The sequence below is a fragment of the Aulostomus chinensis genome, chromosome 8 (genome assembly GCF_037954235.1).
Source record: "Aulostomus chinensis isolate RoL2024-O1b breed Wild chromosome 8, RoL_Achi_v1.0, whole genome shotgun sequence".
In the NCBI taxonomy this organism is placed as follows: domain Eukaryota; kingdom Metazoa; phylum Chordata; class Actinopteri; order Syngnathiformes; family Aulostomidae; genus Aulostomus; species Aulostomus chinensis.
Window position 1 is genome coordinate 10,235,093 of NC_141327.1, and position 27,148 is coordinate 10,262,240.

General features: G+C 40.6%; 1 long non-coding RNA gene across 1 annotated transcript; it reads right to left on the reverse strand.

The window, feature by feature from the left end:
- Positions 1–310: 310 nt before the first annotated feature.
- LOC147257056 (uncharacterized) lies at positions 311–6,938 on the reverse strand. The gene is made up of 4 exons (XR_015117450.1): positions 6,571–6,938; positions 4,006–4,086; positions 586–741; positions 311–368 (listed from the first exon to the last, which is right to left on the reverse strand). It is a non-coding gene; the product is annotated as an uncharacterized LOC147257056 (long non-coding RNA).
- Positions 6,939–27,148: the final 20,210 nt, after the last annotated feature.

Genomic DNA, 27,148 nt, shown 5'->3' on the forward strand with positions numbered 1-27,148 from the left:
TGTAAATATGTGCAACCATACATCAAAAAACATCTCAGAGGTAGCTGTGAGAGATCCACACACCTCCTGAATATTTTATTTTGCCTTAAGGGAAAACTTCCGTCTTGACTTCTGTATTACTATATCTCATTGTGACCATTACCTTAAACAATTCAACTAGATGACCCGTCTTAGCTTGTTGCAGGTTCTCTGGGTGCTGGGGTCCAGCAGGCCTCAGCAGATGCTGCTGTGAGGTAGGCCCTCCCTAATGTCTCCATTGCCTGCACCTGACCTCACAAGCCAGCAGTGGCCAAATTTAGTTTGGAAACGTGCCACCATGGGAGAGCCGACAGACCCATTAATCAGCAGGAGTCTCCCCCCTACTCATCCTGCAGGTCAGAGAGGGAGCAGCACACATACTCAAAGGTACACACAAGGAGCAATACACATTTTCACGTACAAACACAATGGTGCGCAACACACAGTAACTAAACAAATGATCGCTGAAACATAAAAACGACTCTGACAGCTCTCTGTCCTCTTCCCTTTACTCAACATACCCTAAATCCTCCGTCACCTCTTTCACACAAACACACAGACACATACCTGGTCAGAGCCCTCCATCACTCCAAGGCGGATCCAGTCTTCTATCCGTCGTCCTCACCTAAATCAAGTTTTCTGTCAGCCTAGGGTCCGGTCATAGGGGTTATCCACACACCGCTACCTTTGGCTTACGCTTTTGGTACAGACTGAAACACAGAACTCAAAAACACAAATACAGACACAAACACACATTACAACCCAGAGGGACCTAAACATTAAAATGCAAAATGTGATGGATTGATGCGTTGGATCCATAATTTTGGAAGACCTGCATGGATGTGGACCAGGAAATAAAGACTTTGAATCTATCTGATGAAAGGCCAGGTTGTATATTGTAATTTATTATCATGGCGAGGATGAACTCCAAGTGCTCCCACTTTGGGGAGTATGCAAAGATAATAGTAAAGAAGTCTCACTTTGTCTGTTTTCATCACCTGTTTTTTTTTGTTTTTTTTTAACCTGCATTAGTCTGAATGAAACAGCAGCAAATTGACTTGTAATCAGTGTTTACTATCTAGCAATTAACACTCATAGGCAATGAGATCAGAGGAAGTGGCCCCAGCAGAAGGCATCTATTGGGCAATATCCCTAAGGTGGGAAAAGATGCCAGAAAGTAACCAGAGAAAATGTATCTGATAACCGGTAAGCATTTATATGCAGTGTCACTGGTGCACTTATCCTTTCTAATGTGAAACTCTGCGGGGAGATGAATGGTGGGATTGGGCTAGATTAATGAAGGTTAGCAAAGTCCCCAGATGTTTCCCTGGTAATTAGAGGCATTTGTTTATCAGCAAAACAAGTCACATCAAGAGCAAAGCTTTCATTATAATTTTTCATAATCTTAATAATTCAAGTGTAGCTGCTTCATTTTGTTCCCAATTTATCATGCTAATGTTATGAATAAATCTACATAATTTTAACGCTGCCTTTTGGATCAGTGAGCAACAGACACGTGTAAGGAAACTTTGATAAAGCAAAATCTATACTTTACATATGCTGATGTTATGTAGCGAAAACAAGTGTCTCAGTTTCCTGAGTAATAACACAATCATAACAACCATTAAAAAAGTGTACTTTGTTTTATAGCTTTGTCGACTTGCAGATATTAAAGATTAATCTTTTTCAGGATCATTCTGTATCTTCACGCAGCAGAAATTAATCTGCTTTTATAGCAGGCTGGAGGCTTAACGTAAAATTTTAAATGTCCACTTGATTGATATTATCACATTAATGAATAGTTTGCGTGACAATGCCTGAACTCTCACCAAACACTTTAAAAGGGATCTATTTTACTCCGTTTCAGGCCTGTATATTTAATGTGGGACTCTACTGTAGTAGCTTTGCATGATTATTGAGCTTATGTTGACCCTTTATGCAGCATTGTTAAAATAGGAGTTTGCTCAGTGTCCTGAGCCCCTTCTTCCACGGAGCACTATTCAAACAGAACAATCTCTCCTTGAAGACTCCATTCCTGCATTTCATCCAATGGGTGGAATCTCCCCCCGAACATTTGCCCGTACTACGATTGTGCACAAGGGAGGAGTTTATCTTACTGCTAGAAAAGCTTGGAAAAAAAAGAAACTTTGACAAAGTATAACTAGCAACTTTGGTTAATTAGCAGTTCATGGTAGGATTAGTGACAGTTTCATTCGGAGGGATGAGGTTCAAATTTCTTGGTGACTTTTAGCAAATTAATTTGTTTTGTTTTGAAACTTATTGATTATTTTCTTGTATGAATTAAAGGTTACGTTTGAGCAACAAACCTACTTGTTTAGATTTAGGACAAGAATGGGTCCTGTGGCTGGCCTTCTAGATAAATATTTACCTTATACATCTTAAGCAGATGAGCAAATACAGACTTCCATGATGAGCTCCAAGCAAAGTTTAAAAAAAAAACATTAAAAAAGAAACACTGTTTTATTCAAAACAAGTGCATTTAACACTAACATCCAATTCAACATTATGCTTTATTCAGAACTGGTGGGAATAGATGGTTTCCCTTGATTTGACCCAAATATAACATCTCTGATGTATACACTTTGACTGGCCCCAATTTGGTCTAGGCCTTATGTGTTTCTTGGGTATTTATTCTGGAAGTCAAACAGCACACAATGAAAGAACAATCATCAAGAAAAACAATGCATTCCTGGACAGACAAGGAAAAAACCTTTTTTTTGCTACCTCAGCTTAGAATTTGTCATTTATTCTTCAATAGTCTTTAAATTTATGTCTGCTATTCACTTTGTGACGCTAATAGTGGAGTGGATATGACTGTAATTGCAACCAGCCATAAGGGGGCATACAACCAACTCCTGGTCCAGAGGCAGGAATGCTCCCATCAATAAATCAATTCCTCCCTGGTTTTGTATACTGGGACAACGACAGTAGTCCAATTAAATGGCTTAATCAGGCTAAAGCTAAAGCTTGGCTGCAAACGTGCATGTAAACCCAGTGAGTGTGTTGTCTGAGTGGGCACTCACAGGTTCAGCTGGACAGTGCCGCCTACATTTTGTCTCGCCCCAATTGCCTTGTCAGAAATCAATTGGAGATCAAAACATGGGTTTGCAGTGGGAGGTCAGTCCTCTCTGCAACGTAAATATTTCATCCCAGACTCACGTCAAGGGGCTTTTAAAGATGTGTGCTGGACCATGCTCGCCTCTTGCTGCCCTCTCAAAGTGACAGAGCTTGCATTTTAGCCCACTTCAGGACCAGGTTAAATCAATTAAAATCTATTATTCATATGGCAGTGCAGTGACCTCACTGAAAGCCCCTATAATTTCAGAATAGAAAGGAGAACAGGAACTGGTCGTGAACTTTGGCTTCTCAAGTTTTCAGGAGAATACAGGAAACAAGTGACCTTGTTTTAAAACTCAGAGGCCTTGGAAATAAATTTGAAGATGGAAACGTGATGTTCCAGGACAGGGCCTGAATCACACGCCTTTCTGTGTTTTTTTTTTTTTTTTTTTTTTAATGTACTATTAATTTCATTTGATAAAGAATGAACACAATGTTGTAGTGCAATACCTTTCATGTTCTGGACCCTATGTGTACGCTCAACATTAGGCTCATGCCCTTTTGGATGAAAATTGGTAGCACATTGTGGTTAGCAGTAAAATGCAACCTCACTTTGATTGGAGCACATCAGCTTTACCACCAAGCTTAAAAATCACATTCAAAAGATCGCCCATAACTGCTGTGGTTGGACTCTTAGGCAAGCATGGCAAGCCTTCACCTATTGTTTGGCAAAGTGCAACTCTCCCTTTCTATTTGTAAGGAAAATTTCCAGTGGTATGGCTGACATAGACAGCCTATTTGGCCGAATAATAAGCAGAGAGGAGTCAGAGGGAGAGAAGTCATTAAGACCTGCTCACATATAATCATCCCAGTGCCATCACCATCTCTCTATCTGTATTTTTTCCTCACCATCTTTCCTTTCGCTCTCCTTCTCCCTTTCAGATGAAAGACCCTTCTCTGGCTGCATGGCAAATTAAAATGATTGAGGGGCTGATAAAAGAAAAAGAAGGGAAAAAGATGAAAAGTGGTTTTGAAGTGGTTCACCACATTACTTAGCTTTCCCCGACTGACCTTCCAATTTAAGCAAACAATACATTATCTCAGAGATGTGCCAAACAGGGGTATTCAGGAAGAGCTGCTCACAGAAAATGGGTAAAAATAGATAGGTGGACAGAGGGAGTAGAGAGGTATACTCCTACTGTATGCTGATGAAATAATTCTTGTATTTTATTTATTTAAAAGGGACAGTGTACAATGGACATTTCAGCGTTTGAATCCGTGTAGATATGCCAGAGTAAGCCAGAGCGCTCATTGGTATCACAGGTTCCTAGCATCCCCTGGTCATTCTTCCAGCGCAATACATCATACACTACAATATAACAATGCAGCCATATAGATCATGACCACATGCACCAAGATAATGTTAATGTGTGTAAAGGTGCTATTTTATGCAGTAAAGTGCTTTATGACTAACTACAAGTATAAATACACACACACATATTCATCCTTCTTTTCCTTTGTTGTTTTAAACCTAAAATTATACACGTATGCACCAAAAAAATGAATGCACAACACAACAGGACAATTCTGTACTAACAAGTACAATGTTGAATTGATGTTTCCTCAAAAGTACGTTTCAAAAGAACTACATCGCTCTTCAAGAGACCAAAGGTGCGCAATTTATTAACAGAATGAGTGACGTACAAATGGAGTGATCACAATTTACTATCAAAATTTGTAACATAATATTGTAAACAATTAACTGAGTTTGGTGGGAATATACAGTATTTGATCATTCCAAAAGTGTTAAATGTGAGACAAATGGAAGTTTTGATTTGATGAGTGGTACTTAAACTCAGCATGTCAACGAAGTCAGTGAGAATCAACCAGTCCAATATGATGTAATGATGTTAGTCTGGATCATAGTTGTGGATGGACTAATACGTGAAGATTGACAACCCTTGAACTAGCACCACTCTAGCATGGCTAGAAATCATTGTGAGTTTGTATATGAGATGTGTATCCATGCATGTTTTTAACTTATTAAAGTTAAAGACTTTATTAAAAAAAAAATTTAAAAAATTAAAAAGTATCAGCATGTCTGAAACATTCAGCAACAGCACTGAGGACTCCAAAATCTGCAGGGCAGGACGGCACTGTTGACCTTCCCCCTCTATCCCAACATCAAAATGTTGAAGGGACATGGAACAGGGTGGTACTGACATCCCTCCCTGAGCTTGGACAATGGACGCCTGTACTTGGTAATGAATTAGAAAGTAGGATGTGAAAACCACTTAGTGACCTCTGGGGGTCAAACACTATAAACCCGAGACTTCATCTCCAAAAGAAGGCCGTCTTTCCGTCTGGACACTAAGTTGCATGATGGACATTGTCATCAAAAAGACACCACATGAAGGACATTGAACTGATTTGAACACGCACACACACACACACACGCACACACACTGAGATCCAACTCTTCATTTATCTTTACTTTTGCATGTCTGTTGAATGAACTTTCCAACCATTAAGGTTTCCACCTACGACCACGCAGCAAATATTTTATTATGAAGACCTTTTCATGGGAGTGAGACATAAACCTTAGAGAGCCAATCAATCTAATATTCTTCATGCTCAACATATGATCACCACCCATGCTGAACTGTGTTCTTAAGATTCTATCTGCTACACTTATTTATCCGCTCCTAGTACCTCATGTTCATTTTTTTTAGCGGTAGTATTATTATTACCTCACCCTAGTTACCATTAAGCATAGTTATCTTCATATGATTTCCATTCTCCTCTATAGTAACAATATAACACGGTAAGACATAAACACCATGTTAGAATCAGATATCACTAGTATGTAACATAGTTTGAATTAGATAATTTCACAGAGCAAATTTAGGTCAACACATACTCTTCTTTGACACAAGTAGATTTGCATATTCATGAGACAATTTTGATTGAAACACACTTTCCCTGCCCAAATCTGAGTTTATGGTTGGTATCAGACATCAAACAACAGAAAGCTAGCAGAAATGAGACTTTGTAGCCTACTAACTGAGCACCATGAAAGCATGAAATCTAGCAGGACCAAGTCAGCTGAGGCACCCTGCTGTCCAATGCCTGGCAACCAGCCACACATCAGTGAATGAACGCCCCTGATGGAGCAACCATGTTACCTCTGCTTTCATGAGGAATATCTGACAGTCACACAAAATGTGATATTTAGCACGCTATGGCCCATGGCTAACTTTAAGGGTGGAATGGACAACATTTACCGCTCCCAGTCAGGACTAATCTACTCAAATAGTTGCCAGGTTGGCACAACTAAAAAAAAGACAATCCATGTGGTCTTTCTCACCTTGATACATTCTGCGATGAATTCACACACTAACAACATGAATCTGTCTGCGGCTAAAGTTGCTAACTTATGCCATTGCTATTGTAAGTTAGCAAACGTTAGCTTACCTGTCCAGCAGAATAGTGGTGACCTCAGCATGGCTTTTCAGCCCCTTTTGCTCTTTCAGCTTAGACCACGGTGCAAATGCAGAGCCAATATTGAACCCTTTTTTGCTCCTTCGCTGGTGTGACATTACTCATTCATCCATCCATCGGCAACTGCTTATCCTGTTTTCAGGGTCACGGGGTGCTGGAGGCTGGTCTGACAGAATTTGAGATGGAGGATGGAATGAAGCCTTACATTTCTCAGCTATTTCTCCTGTTAACCCAACACCTGACAACTTCTGAGCTCCTGTTGTAGGTGATGTCACATACATAACATGTGATATCAACCTGTTTATGTTATTGGTCCAGAGATCCTTAACCGTTTGTCAGCCAACTTGCTGGAATTAAATCATCAACATTTTGAACCCGCTAAAAAAATATTGTAATAATTTCACCATAATGGAAATTATTCTGACAAAGTAAGACTTTCATTCTGCATCTTTCTAAAAAAGCTGTGGCTGTATTCATTTTTAAAAACAGTTTGTTTTCTTGTATTGTTGTCTCTCACACCTTTAACTCAAAGTTCATTATTGTCAATCTCAAGTAAACCAAACCTCTATCAACTCAGACATTGTTCAGCACCAGTGATCCACTTCCCTTCCCCTCCATTTTTTGTTACCTCTTCTGAAGAGCTAATCTGTTTACTAGTATGTGTTTGTTTGCTTGCAAGATCTCTCAGGAATTCAGTGTTGTCATTGAAATTAGGTGGAAGGATTATAGATAGAGGCAATACTGCAAGGAACAATAATGGCCTTTTGGAGTGGATGCGAAATTGTGGATCATGGATTCTGAAGACTGTTCAGGGCAGGATATAGAAATGTGTGGAATCCATGTGAAATGGTTAGAAGAAACTTTCATCCTTTGAAAATCAAGATGAGTTGAAAGATACATTTATGTTATTGAGCAGAAAATGTAATAACAGATTTTAATAATACTATATTCATATTCTGTATCCATGTAACTTGCTAAGCTGTGCTGTGCTCTCAGATTGCTTGTCTATATTGTAGCTGTACATATTTGTTGTTGTAATAACTCTCAGTCATTGATTTGCGTTTATTTTCAGTGCAGAATCATATGATTCCTGAGAACTTATGATTTCAGGACTGATGAATGTTTTCTTAATTTATTCTAAAACTGACCCTTTTAATGAGTGCAAATCAGCCCATAAAGCCTTCACGCTTTATATTGCACAATTTAACATGTATCTTGTTTACATGTAGGTGTCTTTTGCCTCATACACCTGCGGGGCAGCATCAGTAGGCGACCGCAGTAAATGGACTCTCACTATCATTTAAGATGGTGTAATGCATCAACCAATCACATGATCCTCTCCCCCTCATACCCTCTGGCCTCAGCTGGTAACACGGCATTATCAGAGGAGCAAAGCAGCCATTTACACAAATATACACACATGCTGTACACACACACACACACACACACACACACACACACACACACACACACACACACACACACACCCATGCATCACCTCCTCCCTCATATGGCTTCAGGGCCATTCCAGCAATGTCAAAGATGGTTTCACCCTTTGTATTTTGCCTCTTTCACCAACACAGAATGATGGTGGCCTGCGTGGTTTAAGATTGTCATGGCCCAGAAACCCATTCTGAGTGACTGAAATATAATAAGGCCATCTTTCCTCTGAGGGTATATGATGATGCCAGAACAAAATGGTGGTAAAATCCTATGTGGATGGTTGTCACTGTCAGGGTGCAAATTTCAAATTGGTATCAACAAGCTGAAAGATGTACTGTTCAAATAAAGAAATACTGAATGTTGGCGCAAGTCTCAGATATACAACCGTATTCACTTTCAACTTCTAGTATTGCTGGCCTTGCTCTACTTAAAAGCTACTATCCACTTACTCCAGTAGAGTAAGCATATTGTTTCTATCTAATTGACACTAAGCTCATGGCTATTACCATGTCAACACTGGATTACTGCTGCCTTTGAGCTTGTGGAGTGGTTGACTTGGCCCACATTCTGGTCTTGTTTTCCTTTCCACTCTGTCGTCTGCTGCTCACACACATATAGTCGGAAAAGCTCACATAGCACCACATGTGCACACGTACAGAGACACACGCAGACACATGGAAGCACTCGGCCTTTCTCACACACACGTCTGTCTTTCCACTGGTCTTTCTCCCTCATCTCTCTTACACACACCATGTTCCAGCATAGACAAGCATTCCAAGGCCAATTCCACCACCATTGGAAGTCCCTCTCTCCCATAAGCCTGCTAGTTCAGAGGCTAGTGATTGGCCGGTCAGAGGCTAGTTGAGTTGGTGATTGGCCAGCAAAAGCCCCTGGTGCACAGTGACAGTAATTAGCACACACCAACCATTAACAAACACAGATTAGGCATGAACCCCGCATGGCATGCTGCCATCAACATGGTGAATGCATGTGTGTTAGGAGTGGTATTCCCCATTGAATGTCTGCGTGTGTCTCATTTTTTGCCTTGAGTTTGTCTGTATTAAAGACTTGGCACATGTGTAGATGTGAGTGGGGTTTTTTTTTTCTGCATATGCATTCATCTAACCTATTCACGAGTGAATGTACACACATACAAGTATGTTAGTGTATGTGTGTATTTGTATCTTTGCCTGCTGGTCAGTTTTGGCATTTGGTGGAAAAGACGCTCTTCATTCCCTAAGGTTCTTTCGCTTCCAGCACTGAATTAGAGATGGAGGAATGATATGTGGAAATGATTTTTTAAACGGCACCAATCTCTGTTTCCCCTCCCTCTTCTCCTTTCATTCTCTCTGTCTTTCTCTCTCTCTTTCTCTCCTCCCCCCTTCCTCAGAGCTGGTGAATCCGCCCTGCTGTGTGCGCTTAATGAAAGATAAGAAGGGTCCTCCACCACTGACACTGAGCCACGGACCCTCAGAGGACTGCACTAATCTGCTTGGCTCCTAATGGGGGCCACTTTGTGTCTGCCGAGGATCATTTCATATCAAACAAATTGTGTCCTATGAAACCCATTACATTTTGGGCCCTTTGGAGTTGCTTCGCCCTTAGCTGACACATAGAGGACATCTTCGGCCTGACTTTTGATGCTATAAATATTTTCTAAGATGGTCTTACACTGAAGCATTCCTTTTCTTGTCAGTGGGTTTTGTGTATCTTTAAAACCTGTTCACGCTTTCCATAACAGATATAAGGGAAGTAGGAATTCTCATGATAAATGTGAAGGAAAGGCTTATGAACATGTGAAAATGGAGGGGAGAGGTATAAACAGAGAGCATGATGGGTTAATAACCTCTAACTCTCATCTTACTTGTATTCTGCTTCATAATTGTCTCTCTGCATGTGGTCTTGACGCATAAGTCACAGACGTCAGGATATTCGCAGGATGTTTAAAAATCTCTTCATGTACATTGTGATGATGTAATGAAGTGATGCGATAGAGCACACAAATCATACATTTCCTGTTGCAAAATGGTATGTTAAGTGAGTAAGTATGGGTGAGGGTGCTATGAAATAGGCAACACAGGGAGATTTGAAAACACCATCACCGACAACATGTTCCCAATACATCTCCACTCACCCTGCAAAGCACAACTGCCGCCGTAAGCAGTAGCAGCTGGGAAACACGTATAGTAAATTTCTATTTGTATTGACAATAGTGTAATCTGCTGGGACAGTGTCACCCCTTGTGCAGGTCATCACTCTTAATGTTTATGTTATGTGTCTGTGTGAGTGTGTTTGCGTGTGGTGCCGTGCACATTTGTGTTTTAATGTGCGCTTGTGTGTCTATGCGTATGCCATCAGTTCTGCAAGGGAGAAAACGGGGAGGGGTAGTGATGGTGATGGTGGAGGGGGGAGTAGAAAATGATCCGGGGCCGATACATATGAAATAGGAGGGCTCATACATAAACATAGCGCCAAGGCCCCGGGGCCAGGCAATCTACGAGGCAAATTGCTCACCAGTCAGCCATGGAGGCCGCACTGTTTACTATGCATGAGGTCTTGTGACATGCTTTAAAGCCACCCCTAAAACAGGATGACTGGGCTAGAGGTAGTGAGAAGTTGGCTTTTTCTATTGCGATGCTAGTCTTTCTTATGAAAAATATGTTGTGGCTGGATCATCGTTTTACTCTTTGGAGGGTTTGTTTGGTGTACAGTAGATGCCGCATGAAGGCAAAGTATGGGTGTAAGGGTGGGCCTGCCTATTTCTGTGTCTGTGTGTGACAGGAGAAAACAACAGTGTGGTATTTCAGTACTATTCTTTGTTATTGAAAAATGTTTCTGGGGCATTTTAGCTATTATTGATGGCAGACAGCAGAGTGAGTTCCTTGAAAGTTCCCCTGGCATCACACAGGATGTTGCAATTATATGGAATATATCTGATGTGGTGAGGACACTCTGTTGTCCACAATTTATACCATTTATTGTGCATTCATTGAAAAGCTACAATCAGTCTGACATTCTTACGGTTTCCATTAATCCTCATTTTTGTAATTGTCTTGAGAAAACAGGAATCTCATCAAATAAATGGTTTCTTTTTTTAGAAAAAAAACAAACAAACAACCAAAACACACACACACTCACACACACACACACACACACACACACACACACACACACACACACACACATTTCTATTTTGGGCAACGAGGAGTCAAACAAGGCACATCAAAAAAGTTATATTTTCAAAGCCCCACAACAATTCTATTTTTAAAGCTTCTAACACGTCTCATGGCTTAACACCAAACCGTAGTTCTTTTATATTTAAGTAAGTGATGAGTTTGATCTTTAGGAATTTAAACACATGAAAGATTTTCTTTCTGTAACCAAACTTCAAATACAGCATCAATAAAATTGAACATGAATGAGTGCAACTGAGCAGAACAGAATCTCGGGAAGAGATGTTAACATGTAAACAAGCCGCAAGACCACAGCTGTTCCAGACTGCATTTACCAACCCACAATCCCAGGGGGAGCCCTCCTCAATTCAATTTCAATCTGCTCCACCCCCAGGGTCCGAGTTCAAGTTCAAAGTCAGGCAACCATGGCACCAACAGGAGAGTTGCCCACCCACGAGTCCCAGCCCTGAGTGAACTAGTCCAACTCTAGATGAGGTCAGGTCAAATCGAATACGAGATCTATTAAAATGTCCTTTACAAGAATGTCTTTTCACCAGTATGTGTGTGTGACGGGGGGATGGGGAGTGACTACAGTCACATTACAAACACCTTCGCTGTCTCTCTGTCTCTTTTTTCTGTCTATCTGTCTTCTCCCTCTCCCTCTCTCAGGCTATAATTATGCTAATAGTATGTATATAGCTGTGGCCCCAGAGGCTTGGGGCGTATTGAAGGCTCCCAGGTCTTTCTCTCCTGTAACAGTATTAGGGTGCAATTGAAAAGCAAATGGCGGGTAAGAAGGGGGGCAGGATAGAGAGATAGCACGGGGTGGCAAATGGGACATGACCACCGTGCTCTCTGTCACGCCGCCGCCCATTGTCTGGCCAAAGAAAAGGGCCTCCGTCGCCAGTGGGACAATATAAAGGGGTAAGAATGGGTTGTGCATATTAAACAACACAACGGACCACGCAGATCAACCTGCATGGGTACGATGAAGGGGAAAGAGAGGGAAAACTGCCCAAAAAAGAGGAGGAGGGTTTAGAAAAGCGGGAGGGAGCGAGTGATTGCCGGAGAGAAAAGAATTGAATGATGTGAAAAAGGGAAGAGGTGAAGCAACAGAAATACTTGCAAAAACAAAAATTAATGTGTTGTTTCTTTAAAGGGATGACATCTGCCAATGTCAGAGGTCTCTTTGAACACAGAAAACTCATAATGCTACTTTGGGGGATTGCAGCTGTTCCACTACTGCAATGTCTCATTAATTCTTCCTTTTATTGTAATTTTCTGAGAATTGATTGTCAACATAACATTGACTCAATGACAATCTGAAACAGAAATTAACTCTGCTTTAAAACATTATGCCATTAATTTACGGTTAAATGAAATTATCTATTTGGATTCTTATTCTTTCTTCCCTTTTTTATTATTTTACTGTTTCTGAATAGTTTGATACTTTTACTGATTGACTGTTTAATAACTTGAACAGGGAGTTTGACTTCTCTTGGGACTAAATAACCTGAAACACAAGTAATTACACTAAGTAGGATGATATAATTTATACTGAGTTTTCTTTGAATTATTTTTTTGGTCAACATAATTATATTTATTTGATCATGTATGATATGTATGATATCACCTCTAAAAGATATTATGTTTGTTCATATAGATAATGTTTGTGGGACCTCTATCGAGAAAACACAACAATCTTAATGAGTGTCTGCAAAAAAAATATGTTTTTTTTTTTTTTAATGATTTATTTTAGGGCAGCACGGTGGTGCAGTGGTTAGCACTGTCACCTCACAACAAGAAGGTTCCAGGATCGAGTCCCACCTCGGGCACAGGATCTTTCTGTGTGAGTCTGCATGTTCTCCCTGTTCCTGTGTGGGTTCTCTCTGGTACTCCAGCTTCCTCCCACAGTCCAAAGACATCAAGAGGGGACAAGGCTAATTGGATATTTTAAAATTAACAGTAGGTGTGAGTGTGAATGGTTGTCTGTCTCTATGTGTTGGCCGTGTGATGGACTGGCGAGCTGTCCAGGGTGAACCCCGCCTCTCGCCCGTAGCCGCTGGGATAGGCTCCAGCCCCCCCCCCCCCCCCCATGGATGGATGGATGATTTATTTTTTATTGATCTTCCCCCAGAAGAAAATGTGAAAAATCTGCTTTTTTATGTAGCACATGAAGAAATTCTCTATATTTTAAAGTTTGTAAACAATCATTATATGTGTTTCTTCATGGTGCTGTACAAATGAATATTTAAGCTTCACTGTTTTGAACAATGTATTTGCAGGATGTGAGTGGACTGTTTGTACAACCACTGACTAAAGTGTAAATTTTCCCTGCGCTGAATGAAAATTGTATTGCAGGGGTGAGGCTTTGAACAGGATTTGTGACATCACAAATATTTAGAATTTGATATGGGAAATTGAAGTCTCAAGCACACAAACTACAGAGAAGGAGACATCTGGTGTCTAGCAAAATGGAATTGCATATTCATATATTCTGAGAGAAGTAGGTGGAACATTGTAATGTGGTGAATATATTTTTTTTTGTATAAAAACAATGACCGGCAGACATTGTGGTTTTCATCTTATTTTAATTGTCTTTTATCAGGTGAGTTAAGGGTGGCATGGTGGTGCAGTGGTTAGCGCTGTCACCTCACAGCAAAAAGGTTCCGGGTCGGAGCCCCAATTTGAGCACGGGATCTTTCTGTGTGGAGTTTTCATGTTTTCCCTATGCCTGCGTGGGTTCTCTCCAGCTTCATCCCACAGTCTAAAGACATGCGAGTAGGGACTAGGCTCATCGGATATTTTAAATTGACTGTAGGCGTGGCTGTGAGTGTGTATGGTTGTCTGTCTCTACGTGTTGGCCCTGTGATGGACTGGCAGCCCATCCAAGGTGAACCCTGCTTCTCACCTGAAGGCAGCTAGGATACACTGCAGCCTCCCCTGCCCATCCCCACCCCCACGACCCTAAACAGGATAAGCAGTAGAAGATGGATAGATGGATGGATGGATGGATGGATGGATGGATGGATGGATGGATGAGTCAAGGTGATCTTTACCACTTTTAAATTGAAGTTACAGGTTCAACAGAAATGCTGCTACTGTAAAAGCTAAAGCTCATGTAGCCCAGGCTCTAAAATGACCGGTCTGTAACATCATAATCCTCCATTTAAAAAGAAGTCATTGTGATAAATCAACTCTTCATTTTATTTTGACAGGAATAATTTATTAATTCAAGTCATTTATGTGCACTATGAACTGTTCGAAAAGTGTTGATTAAAAAAGTGACTTGTAAAGCAAGTTACATTCAGAAATTATATAAATGAATGTATATGTTAAAAGTTGTATAAAAAAAACATTTAAAATGAAGATCAGACAAAATGTTTCAACAGAGGTTCAAGTAAAGAGGTCTTGTAGGTAGGCTTGACAACTAACCAATTAGTGAGCTCCAGGTGACCAACTTCCTGGTCCACTCTTGGTCAGTACTTCCTGTTTTCACAGAAAAAAAATTCCCTTGCCATGGCTACCTTGTGTGAATGATACATTAGTACACAGAGAGATAAAAAAAAATGTTCAACAGTTGCTGATCGCTTTATTTTTAAATTTAAACCTTGTATAGCAGTGAGAGAAATGTCACCGATCTGGTGTGGTGAAATGCTGCAAGGCGCCTTCGTGCACCGACAGTGGTGAGTGAAACACAGTTAAACCTGATGGGTTAAGACTGAAACTTGTAAAAGATAAAACCTCTTGAAGCTAGCCTTTTATTTTGATGGTAAGGCAGCTGATATTTATGTAAACTGTGTGAATAGCTATGTAAAGGTGTTAATGGCGCTAGCCACCTGAGAATGTGTGTTATATGATGCTAATGGTCTTATTAGCCGTGGCCTAGCCACATAGCTGGCGTGACTACCTCCTATTACATGTGAACCACTAAGACACTGATTATTTTAGTGGTTGGTTACAATGCGGAATGTTATTTTTCCAAACTGTTGAGTGCTATAGATGTTGTTAACAGAGGATGTTGACGAGATGATTTGATATGTTTGTGTCACGTCACAGTAATCAAAAGGGGGTCATTTTTTGTGCGTTTTCTCATTGTTACAAGTACAAAGAGAGATATCCAAGTACGCTGAGCCTTTATACCTCCGGGTTACTATAAATGTTACTGCTCTTAATGGTATTTTGACCAAATTCATAGAGCATTTCTTCATGTAATGCATTTCTGACCAAGTTAAAGGAGCATTTCATTCTTTATTCATTCTGTGTAATTATCTATTGTTAATTATTAATATGACCATGGTCCACTGACCTTTGAACATTATTAAAAAAAATAATTTCAATGTATTCATAGTTTCACAGCTGCAAATGCAAACTTGAACTAGATATATTTGGTTGAGCAAACATCTAAAAACATGATTGATATTGATTAATGCAAAAAGAGTGTCATCGATTAGTGATATTTCATGGGACATTAGATATTGAACAGGATTTATACAGCCAGTATGTGATTGTATTAAGTCATTTGGTTCTTGTTTGACCTGCCTATAGGTCTGTTTTGTTTTGTTTTTGTTGGTGACACAATTAAAAGACCTTGCATCAACATCCTACCATCCGTTGGAGCACCTCCTGCAGGGAACATGTGAGGTTCCAGGTTCCAGCTCTTAGGTCCAAAGAGATTCCCAGTGTGACTGGGTGGCAAGCCAGGTCGAACCATTGATGCTTAATCCTGAGATGTGCAAGGATTTTTTCCATCTCCCTCCTACACAGACTGTGAGGTAGGAAAAATAAACACTGACACATTGGCACTGACCGATTAAAGGGCCCAAAGCAAAACGGTTGACCTTGGGAAACGTTTTTCTTTTTGTCTGCTTTTTTTTTTAGTTTATTTTTCATGTGTTGTGTTTCAATGTGATGCATTTAACTGTGTTATTAACTTATAATAGTAAGTAATCAACTCAAGCCATCGTTGTGTCATCATTGATATTCAACCACTGGCTCATAAAAAAATCTAGAGTCTTCTGATCCAGGTCCAGTTATTACGATTGATCAATTTCCTGTGCTCTGTCATAACATTGTGATAAGGGTTACACTAACAAGAATGCTATGTGTCCAAATGTAACATGAGCTTAAACTTGGGGGGGGGGGGGGATCACTGCCATAAAGTGTCAACCTCAGAGGTGTAGCATGGAAGAGCTACAATGATTCGAAGATGCTTTGGAAGGTTCTGCTGAAGGTGTTTGTCATCGGATGGCAAAGGAACAATGTCACAACTCGAGAAGTGCCAGCCTGAGACCGGCCCAGTCCAGAAACTAAAACCACAGGGCCAGTGCTTTTAGTGAGCAGGCATACAGGCATTGGTTCTGTTGCCATATTGCTAAGTGTGCCCATACCTGTGAGGCAGCTGAATTGGTCAAGGACTGGAAAAACTTGAATCTGTGAATGACACCAGTATTGACAGCCATGACATGTTTCAGGAGAGCATAGCTCTTTTTTATTGAGGATTCTATTCCTTTTGTGATCACTCGCATAAACCCCTCCCTTTGAACTTGCTGAGCATCAGAACGGCCCTTCTGGTCTATACTGTCTTTATTGAAAACAACACAGTATTTCATAGCTGTCTTGGTTTATCTTGCTCTTTTTTTTTTACCCTTTTCTCCAGTGCATATGCACACTCATGTACACACAGGTTTTTCAGACTCTGGTAAACCTCTGAAAGAAAGGTGATTGAACCTGTTCCCATTGTGAGGAAATGTAGAGATGACTTGTTTTCCTTCCTGGTTTGTCACATTCATTGTCTCCTACACAGCCAATGCACTGGACAGAAGTGATTGGTGTTGTCAAAACAGCACCAGAGTTTAATATGTTGGACTTGAATTTAATCTTTGGTGAAGTAAAAGTAGCATGAAGGGCAGTGAAAGTGTTTTTGTTGTATTTTTAGCTGCAGTTTGAAAAACAAACTTCAGCTAACTGAACGATGTCAGAACATTACTGCTTGAATTCAGATTCAGAAACCAGTACGTTTCATTATTTATAGGTGGATATGTTTACATTCTTTTGATACCAGGACTGTTGAATGCAGAATTTATGGCTGAGATGATATCAAATTTCAGAAGTTAGCGGTGGAGGCGACAAGCTGTAATTGTCTCATTGTATATTGTTGATAGGGGAGCTCTGACTGCTCATCGCATGTGTGTCTGTTATTGGAAGCCAACCATAAATGATAAGGTTTTCCCATCAATGTTGATCGGGGCGGAGCTGAGAATGACCCGCGTCCAGAGCAAAGCTGTTCACATTACAAAAAATGCTGGGGGTTAGAAGGTTTTTTTTGACCTGCGGGAATGGAACTTTTCTGTTGGTAACAAACAAATTATTAGATATAAAGACAAAATTTTACAAAAAAATCATATTAAAGTGATTCAACGGTCCTGGTTTCAACATAAAAGTAAAAAAAAATCCACCTAAAAAAATGAAACATACTGGTTTTTGTATGAACACATAGATGGGGAGGCAGATGCATACTTCATCTCTTTTTTTTCGACGCCCTTATAATGACAGGACACTGTTGTCAACCCGCGCTACCACAGTTATTTGTTCTCAGTGTTGAGGGAATCTTCACACTACTACGTTATTTCTGATTATAAAAAAAAAACCTGACAATTGAAACCCTTTGCAAAAAAAAAAAAGCCCCCAAAAAACTACAGATCCCATGAAGTTTTTCCCAGCCCATCAGCATGTTCTCCCCCCGTCCTGCTCCCTTTGCAGTCATGCCTGTATGACAAGCTGGTTACAGTGAACCCACAGAGTTCTTGGGTTCATGGGAAATAGCGCTCATGAAAGACATCTGAAAATGGATATATTACATAAACAATGATATTGCATCTTTTAAAAGAAATGTCTGTCAAAGTTAATAATGGTCACGCCATTGACACTCCACATGATACACTATTAAGTCCTTTTCTAGGGCAGTATTTTTTCGTAATTTGGATAATTATAAATGTCAAGAGCGGTTTTCATTAGAATTTTTCTCTGGAGAAAATCTTCAAAAGTCGCTTTTCTGAACCCTTCTCCTCCACTCTTTTCTATGGAATGATGTTACCTCAGTCTAGTTATACCCCCCCACCCCCCCCCCACACACACACCCAACCCCACCCCACCCCTAGTCCCTTGCCCTCCTTGCTCTGCCTGAGTATGTTGAGAGGTGTCACCAGTAGAGGCGTGGGTGTGGGAGGTTCTACCACGGTTCACGGCTATCGCATGTGCCTCGGCAGCAATGCAGCGTGGCTACCATCTGTCCACATGTCACACAGTGTGCTGGTCTCTCCCTTCCTCCCCTTCTATACTTTCTGCGCATTGCTGGCTTGTGTCTCACTCTCTCTCTCCTAATCCTTTATCTTACTTCCTGTCCTCTCTTCATGCTTTCTTTCTCATCTTCCTCATACATGGTCACTGCTACAGCAAGAGGTTATCACTCCATTAACAGAAACAGAGAGGGGTAGTTGAAATAGACAATACTCTCACCTTCTCACCTTAGAGGACAAGACCTGAACACCTCTATTATAAAAGTCTGCAAACACCTGGCTCTGTCGTGTATAACTTTAGTTATTTGCAGTATTTGCAGCTCAGTTTGTAACAGTTTGAAGTGGATAACAACAGAGAGGGGCAAACTGCATAGAGAGAGAGAGATTTTAGAGACACAGCAGCACCCTTCATAGACCAGTGAGTGGCAGTATGCCACAGTTAGTCGTCCACCTTTAAGTTTTGTGTCATATGTATATGTGCGTATATGTGTGTGTTGAGTTAGTGGGTAAGTATTCATTTGCATTTGTAAAGCTTTTTTCCAAGTCTGTGGGAGGGAGTTTCTACATTGTATTGTACCTATCCTTGCATATATTCAGCGAGTTGTGTGTGAGCTTGTGTTTATCAATATACACCCAGTGCACAGACATAATGAAAGCAGTAGCTGACTAGCCATAATATTGTCATTAAGGAATTCAATAGATTGATAGCCTAAAATACCTGGAAATGTCCTAAGATCTCAGTTCTTTAGCTTGTAATTTCCTCTCCAGGTCCTGAGCACTAAAGCTGCTGTGTTGTTCTTGGCATTCCTCAGTGGGACCAGAGAACATCACACGGACACTGATACCTTCCTCTGGGATCCATTCTCCTCTCCGTTTGATGGAAACCAAAAAGGGCCTTTGGCCAGACAGGTCCCATTATGTCTCAATGACAGAGGTTTAGGGTGAAAAAAATGCTCTGTTCTTTGCTCACCACACCTATGGGTCCCAGCATGATATGACATGCACCCTGATGAACACAGTCATAGAGGTTTTGCCTGCTAAATTGGGGGGACTTTGTTTGTTACAACCCTCAGTGTTGTTTCACTTGAGAAATACAGCTCTTCCAACACCCTCCAGCTTTGTTGGGTATTAAAAGTTTGAGCAAACTTTGGCCAAGATTAAAGCTTCTGCTAACCTAATGCACAGTTGTGATTTTCACTGTTTAGATCTCTGTTTAACAGAGATGTGGGAGGGAGCTCCTTTAGTAACTTTACAGTGAGGACTAATGATCTCTGAATTCAGAGCTGCCTTTTGCTCCCTGTCACATTCCCACCTCATGACCTCATGACTGGATGTATGCATTAAACAGATGTGGCTGGCTATGAGAGGCCTGAAACAGGATAGGACAGCCTATAGCCTTTAGGCTGGTCTTCTCTGGCCTTGAAGCCAGGGGCCTCTGGGTTCAGAGGACAGCATAAACAGGATAGATCTGTGTGTGTGTGTGTGTGTGTGTGTGTGTGTGTGTGTGTGTGTCTATGTCTGTCTGTCTGTCTGTGTAAGTGTGTAAGGGAGACAGAAAGAGACACCTATTTCTCATATGCAACCAATAAATATTCAGGTAGACATGCTAAGATATTCAGGCTCACCTTTACTTTTATGTTGATGCTGCAAACAAGATAAATCACAGGATATTTAGACAATTTTTTATAAGTGATTTATTTAATATCATGTGTTTATGTAGGTAAAATATCAATATGGACTTGAAGGAACATGATTCAATTCATTGAAGAGCACAATGTCCTCACTTTGAGAACAGAAATTTGTTGCAGAAACTATATACTGCTGCGGAAAAGTAAAATTAAGCTTTTAAGTCAAATACAATGTTGGTGTGTGTTTTTATCTGACTTGTTTTAGGAGAGGGAGACAGTCTCTCCATTGTTTCATGTACATACCACCTCACTGGAGTCTGTATGCACACTGGAGAGACCCACAGTGCATGTAAACAAGGAGCATCTACTTGAATAAGTAAGAACAACATCAAGTGATATAATGTCACATCTGATGGCACTGAAGTTAAAAATGCAATATTTTGTTTATGAAAGCCGTTCCCAAGGAGTGAGGGTAGGAGTTCTGCAGTGCCCTGTGTCTGCAAAGGACTTTACTGAATGAATGTTTTAATAGAAACTGTTCCACAAAGTTAAATATAAGTATTAGATATAATCAGCATAGAAGATGGATAACATACTTAAATGCATGCATGTAGAGCAGCCACACACTACGCCCTGTGTTGCTGTTATAGCAAGAGCCGCCATTTGTGAGCCTGTCACCTACCCAGGCGGTACATTCTAACTAGCCCACAGCCTGAGACCCATCTATTCTCAATATGCCACATTCTTATTCATTTTTCCCAAAAACCTGACACTGCAATCTGATGATGAACCAGCCCCATTATTTTTTGTGCACCAGCAGGAAGAGATAGATCCCTGGACGCTGTGCCTTCACAGAACCAACATTATCCCTCTATGTCAGAGGTTGGTAATATGCTAGCAGTCTGGGAGTCCAGAGGTGCATACAGAATGATGTCATTAATCCTCCAGGGCGATCTCTCTCTTTCTACCTCTCTTTCTATGACTGGCAATGCTGAAAACAGAGCCACATTTGCATGCTGCATATGTTGCCAGGTGGCTCTGTGGGCTGCGGGTACAAATTAGATTTCCTGACAACAAGGTGTAGGAGAGGGAAGAATAGTAGGAGCAAGCTTGCTGGCTTGCTTGCTTCTTTCCTTCTTTCTTTCTTTCTTTCTTTCTTTCTTTCTTTCTTTCTTTCTTTCTTTCTTTCTTTCTTTCCTGTTTGGACATTTGGTATTAAATACAGAAGTATGCATGGTGCAGTAAAATCTGCAGCAGAGATGAGGAAGTATTTGACTTCCACACCAGAAACAAGGGCCAAGGTTCACCACTTTTTTATATGAAAGCTCTCAACTCTTTCATAGTCCTGACATGAGAGAAATACACAGGTTACATTTAAACTAAATAGTGACTAATTGATTCAAGAGTGGCTGTTTGGTCAACACTGGTCACAACAGTGGTCAAAGGACACAACAAACCATAAACAAACCAAAATCTAGTTGCACTGTTTCTTAGTGAAAACAAGTACTTGAACAGAAGTAAGAGTAATAATTTAAATAAGTGCTTGATTTTGAGATGAAAATTTACAGTTAAAAATGACACAATGACGTGTCATCCATCTATCCTGTAAAAACCTGTCGAATTATTTTTTTTGTGAAATTTACTGCTACTGTTAAAATAATTGTATGATTGATGACCAGATTTTTTTTTTTGCCCATTTACTTGTTTGTAAATTTTTCCTCTGTGCAATTATATTATCTTGTAAAGGTATTATAGAATCTAATAATGTATGCATTTTTCCTCTATAAAATTATAAAAACATATAGTACAGTATGAATAAGAATTAAAAAAAAAACATAGTATTTGCTTGTTGTCTAAAATTGTATGTTTTAGCAAAAGAAAAAAAATTGAATACTATGCAATGCACACATGTCTAGTATGACAAATTGTAAAGTTTAAACATGCAACAGTGTCTTTAAACTGTGGTGATAATTCCAGAGAGGTCCCAGTTCCCAGAGCAGGTATGAGCCTCCACGTCCAGGTCTCTCCAATCACATGAAGACAATCAGTCTCACTCATGGAGGCTCATTAGGAGGAATTACTGTGATGTTTCATTATTAATTACCTCTTAAATACAGATGTGTTCACTTTGCCCAGCTGCAGTTGAAACATTGTAACTGTCATTGTTTGCATGGAACAGATTTTCAAATTTTGCTAGCTTGAATATTTAGGTTAAAGCAGACAGTCGAAGTAGTCTGAAACACAATAAACATTGCATTTGTATATATATATCACACTTATTAGCATTAAGACAATAGACACACCTACCACTCCCTGTCAGCTCAGAGCCAGCATGGGTCCCTTAGTATATCGTCACCTCAGAACAGCGTGCTCACCCACAGACCTGCACTGTGTGGGGAATTCATCTGTAAATATTAGCTGCTTGTGCTATTTGAAAGCGGTTCTCCTGCTGTAGCTTTAGTTAGAATGCTGGTAACAGAGCTCCAGCAGACTTAAGGTTCACTGCCTTTTGAAAACTGGGAGGACTAATATGAAGGATCAAATATGATTTCATTTGAAGGGACAATTGTGCCAAAATATGTCAACTGGCACCCTTGTATTGATTGTGGGAGACAACATACTTTATCTAAAATGAGGGGTCACAAGCACCTCAGCAATCCAAGACTTTCGCACTGGGTGAGGACTGGTGTGGAAAAGGAAATAAAAATGACTGAATGGAGGCTTAAAGTTTTCAGAGTGGACTTGAAAGCTGAGAGCTATATGTGTCTGTCTGGTTTGTCTCTATTGCCTCCTAGCCCCAAGGGATAATGACATTGTCCTGGAACATGCCTGGATGCTCCAAAATGGCTTTACCCACATTGTTTACCACCACTTCCCAAACAGAGGACAGGAAGGGGTGTCTAGGTTGAGGATGCTATTAGCATTCCTTATATTCTTCATAGTATTGTGGCCAAGGCCTTGATCTTATGGAAGACAATGAGAAAGGGCATCAAAGCACAGAATGTGTTCATTTGAGTGTGTCAGCGCACTCATGTGTGGATGGTTTTATGTTGTCCACTTCTATCCAGAGAGAGCCTGCAAATGTTTTCACCTCTTACCTTGTTTTCCTAAAATTTTACATTCCACTATCATTGATCGATCCCCTCAATTCATAGTAAGGTTTGTCCCCAATCAATTTCTATCTCGCTTTGTCATTCGCGCCTCCCTCCCTCTCTCTCTCTCTCTCTCTCTCTCTCTATCTTTATATCTCTCTCTCTCCCTTTCTTCATTTTTCACATTATTCCCTTGTGTCCCCCAATGCCCCCCCCCCACCCTCCCTACCCCTCAACCTCCCCCCATCATGTTCCTACCTCACACCCTAAGGTCTCGGGGGTCACTCCCTCCAAGGTGATTCGTAAACAGCAGCTTGTGGAAAAATCAATACTTTATCAACAAACCACAAGGGGCTTTTGCACTTATCCTATATGATCTTTGTGGTAAAGGCCTCCGAGCATCCATCTCCTCCTCTGGTCCACTCCCTAAGCTTTCTTGCTAAGACAATCAGAAGAAAAGAGAGAGGGATGAAGAGACGGGGCCGCAAAGGAGGGAAGGGGAGAGGCAAAGGAGAAGGGATTGTGCAGGGTCTAGAGGCTCGCTGTTAGAGGGGGGATTTGCTGCTCCGTTGCTTTTAGCTTGATCTGCATCTGATTAAGGAGAGAGGGCAGGGTGTTGTCCTTCACCCCAGTGCTCCCCTGTCCCACCATTATGTACCCTGGCATTGAGATCCATCATCCACCTACCACAGGCCAGGCTGCCATAGCTTGGGGACTTATTAGACCAGCCTTGCTCTGTTCAGCGCAGCCCCACTATGCATACTTCAAAGCCTCAGCTGCTAGAATATATTGTATATTTTCTATGCATCCCAATGACCCGGATGAAGGGAAGAAAAAATACATGTGGGAAGTGACATATGCATATGTGCAAGTACTATTATAACTACTGCATGAATTAGATTATTATGAACTGACACCAAAGTAGAATTTTCCATGATCCAAAAAGTCACATATCTTCTAACCAGTAGTTATAAATTTGACTGGTCAGTAATTAAAATTTGACATCCGCAATCCATACTCTCCTAAAGGTTCATTCCTTAAATCAAACTTTGACAAACACCCAAAAAGTGAAACATCCTGAGGAACAAGCTCTTTACAAGCATCAAAATGATGAGAGTAGTGTTTAATTCAGCACTAAATCACAAGCTTGTGAGGGATGGCATCTGCTTTCTCTTTCTTGTTGGTCCTGGTGGGTCCCGTTTAATACACCTTCATCTAACCCATCAAACTCAGAGGGAAAAGTGGAGGAGGCCAGCTTGTGCTAACATCAATCCTAAATTTCCAGCCTCAATACCATCCTGACCTTGGTTTGCAATGACATCTATTTGCTGGCTGGCTGCACACATCTCTTTGCAAATTGTATGGTCCAGGCTAATTTGTTTTTATGCACGTTTAGTCAAGAATGTGATGCCACGTTAGCTTTCAGGAGCACTGCCAATGTGGTGCGAGGCTCTGAGTGACAGACAGAAAAAGGGTGATTGAGGATGATTGTTCTGCCGGTTTGATATATGAAAAGAAAGAGCCACTGAATGCATCCTGGAATGGGTTCACGGAAGATAGAAGTCCTTCTGGGACCACCTAAACCTGAATATCATCATCTGTACATAGAAATAAACAATGACCTTTAAAGCTCAAATCCTAAAGTGAAGGCAGGTGTGAGGTTGTAGCTTAAATCTTACAGAACTGAGTCATAAAAATACTATAAAACATTTTAAGTAAAGATTTATGCCCCCCCCCAAAAATTAAATAAAAATTTAAAACATGTCAAGATGCCTGTGTACAGGACACTCCTTTGACCTGCCAGTAAAACAGTTGCAGTGCCCTCGCCTAACTGAAATGTAAACAAAGTCCAGGCAGGAAAATATTTGCTTCCTTCATAGTTGAATTGACCTCTCAGCTACAGTCAAGCTGTTGTTTCGTTATCTCTTCAGCTGCGAGGACAAAATTCCACAAAGTTCCAAAATCGTCTACCTTCATACATGCCACCTTATTAGCATCCTCAGGTTTACAAAGTGATGCCTCTAAAGGGTAATCACCACAACCAGTTTACATTCACAGGGAGACACAATGAAGCTCTCCATTTGACCTGAATGTACAACAAAGTGAATATGTACAGTACAACAAGAGTGACCAAACACAAATAAATAAGTCTCTATCAGAGATACACATATTGCCACACGTGTCCTGCCCTGTCCACAGCCCAGCTCAGCTCGTCTTCATGTTACGTGACAGAAATAGCCGGCATGGCCCTCTCATATACATGCTGCAGTGTGCCAGTGCATTCACGTATATTCTGTTCATAACCTGAGATGCGTTGTGTTGGCACGCTTCACGTACACACTCGGACTCTTTATGTGAAAAGGCACATACAAAGGTAGGGACCTGCGCTCACACCTGAGGATGAATGCATGTACTGCACACATGCAAGCGCACACATGCAATGCTACTGTACTTCACTGCGAAGATGCTGTCTGCAAAGGTTACATTCCACAGACATAGTTCACATATGTCTTCATGATATTTATGACTGGAGTGTGTTCACTGCTCAACATACTTCACACTGCAGTTACACACCAGAGAGAAAAAGAATGAGCAGACAGCAAAGGGTTTATTTATTACTGTTTACCAAGGTTTAATGTATTCTATTTGTTAAAAAAACAACTTTTTAACTTAGTTATATCCTGTCAGACCTCTGTCAAATGACCTATTACTTAAAAGTGGAATGTTTTCTGCATATTTGTTTTGACTTTTAAAGTCTTAAAGGATTTGATTAGAGCGTGGCACAGTGGTGCAGTGGTTAGCACCGTCACCTCAAAGCAAGAAGGTTCAGGGTTCAAGTCCAGGCTCCATCACAGGATCTTTCTGTGTGGAGTCTCCATGATCTCCCTGTTCCTGTGTGGGTTCTCTCTGGTACTCCGGCTTCCTCCCACAGTCCAAAGACATCAAAGGGGGACGAGGCTGATTGATACTCTAAATTGACCGTAGGTGTGACTGTGAGTGTGAATTGATGTCTGTCTCTATGTGTTGGCCCTGTGATGGACTGGCGACCTGTCCAGGGTGAACCCTGCCTCTCACCTGAAGGCTGCTGGAATAGGCTTCAGCCCCCCGTGACCCTCAACAGGATAAGCGGAAGAAAATGGACGGATGGATTTGATTTGGTTGCTATAAAATGGAAGAGTTCTTCCAAAGTTGAGTCCCAGGAGCTGAAGAGGACTTGTCTCTACTCTGTCACCCCAGGTGGTACAACAGATGAACAAGGAAACCGTGAATAAACAAGACCACAACTATACTCTTTCAGCAAAACAGTTTTCACAAATTTGTACAAGCTAAAATGGATAATAAACAGTATGCTAGCCACTATGATCCATAAGAGAAAAAGAAGCTATATGATTATTCAACGTCACAACCCATTGAAGACAAAAATTCTATCCATATGGGTAACATGGAATAATTATTTTCTTAATATCAATGAGAAATGAATTTCACAGTGTGAGATAGTTTTTCCTCATCAAAAGGATCTCCTACCCAAATGTAGATAATACATTTACAATGTCCCTTAGCACTCAGAGCACATACCTGCAAAGGGGCAGGGAGGAGGGAAAATAAGAGGAAGATTTTTTTTTTCATTGTGAAGTTCAAGAGGAAAAAAGTCAAAATGTCAAGAATGAAGTTGAAATCAGGAAGATTTTTGCATCATGCTATTCAAGAAAAAAAGTCAAAATGTCGAGAAAAATGTTAGTGATTCAAAATTTGAAAAAAAAAGTGAAGAGCTCATATTTATTGACAGTAGGAAAATAAGTGACTGATTCAGCAGTGTGTTCTACAGCAAATATCAAATGCGGGGTGGTTACGTCGTAGCACTTTGGTATGAAAGGAAGGTTTGAACATGGGAAAATGTCTGATTTTTGTATTTTGTT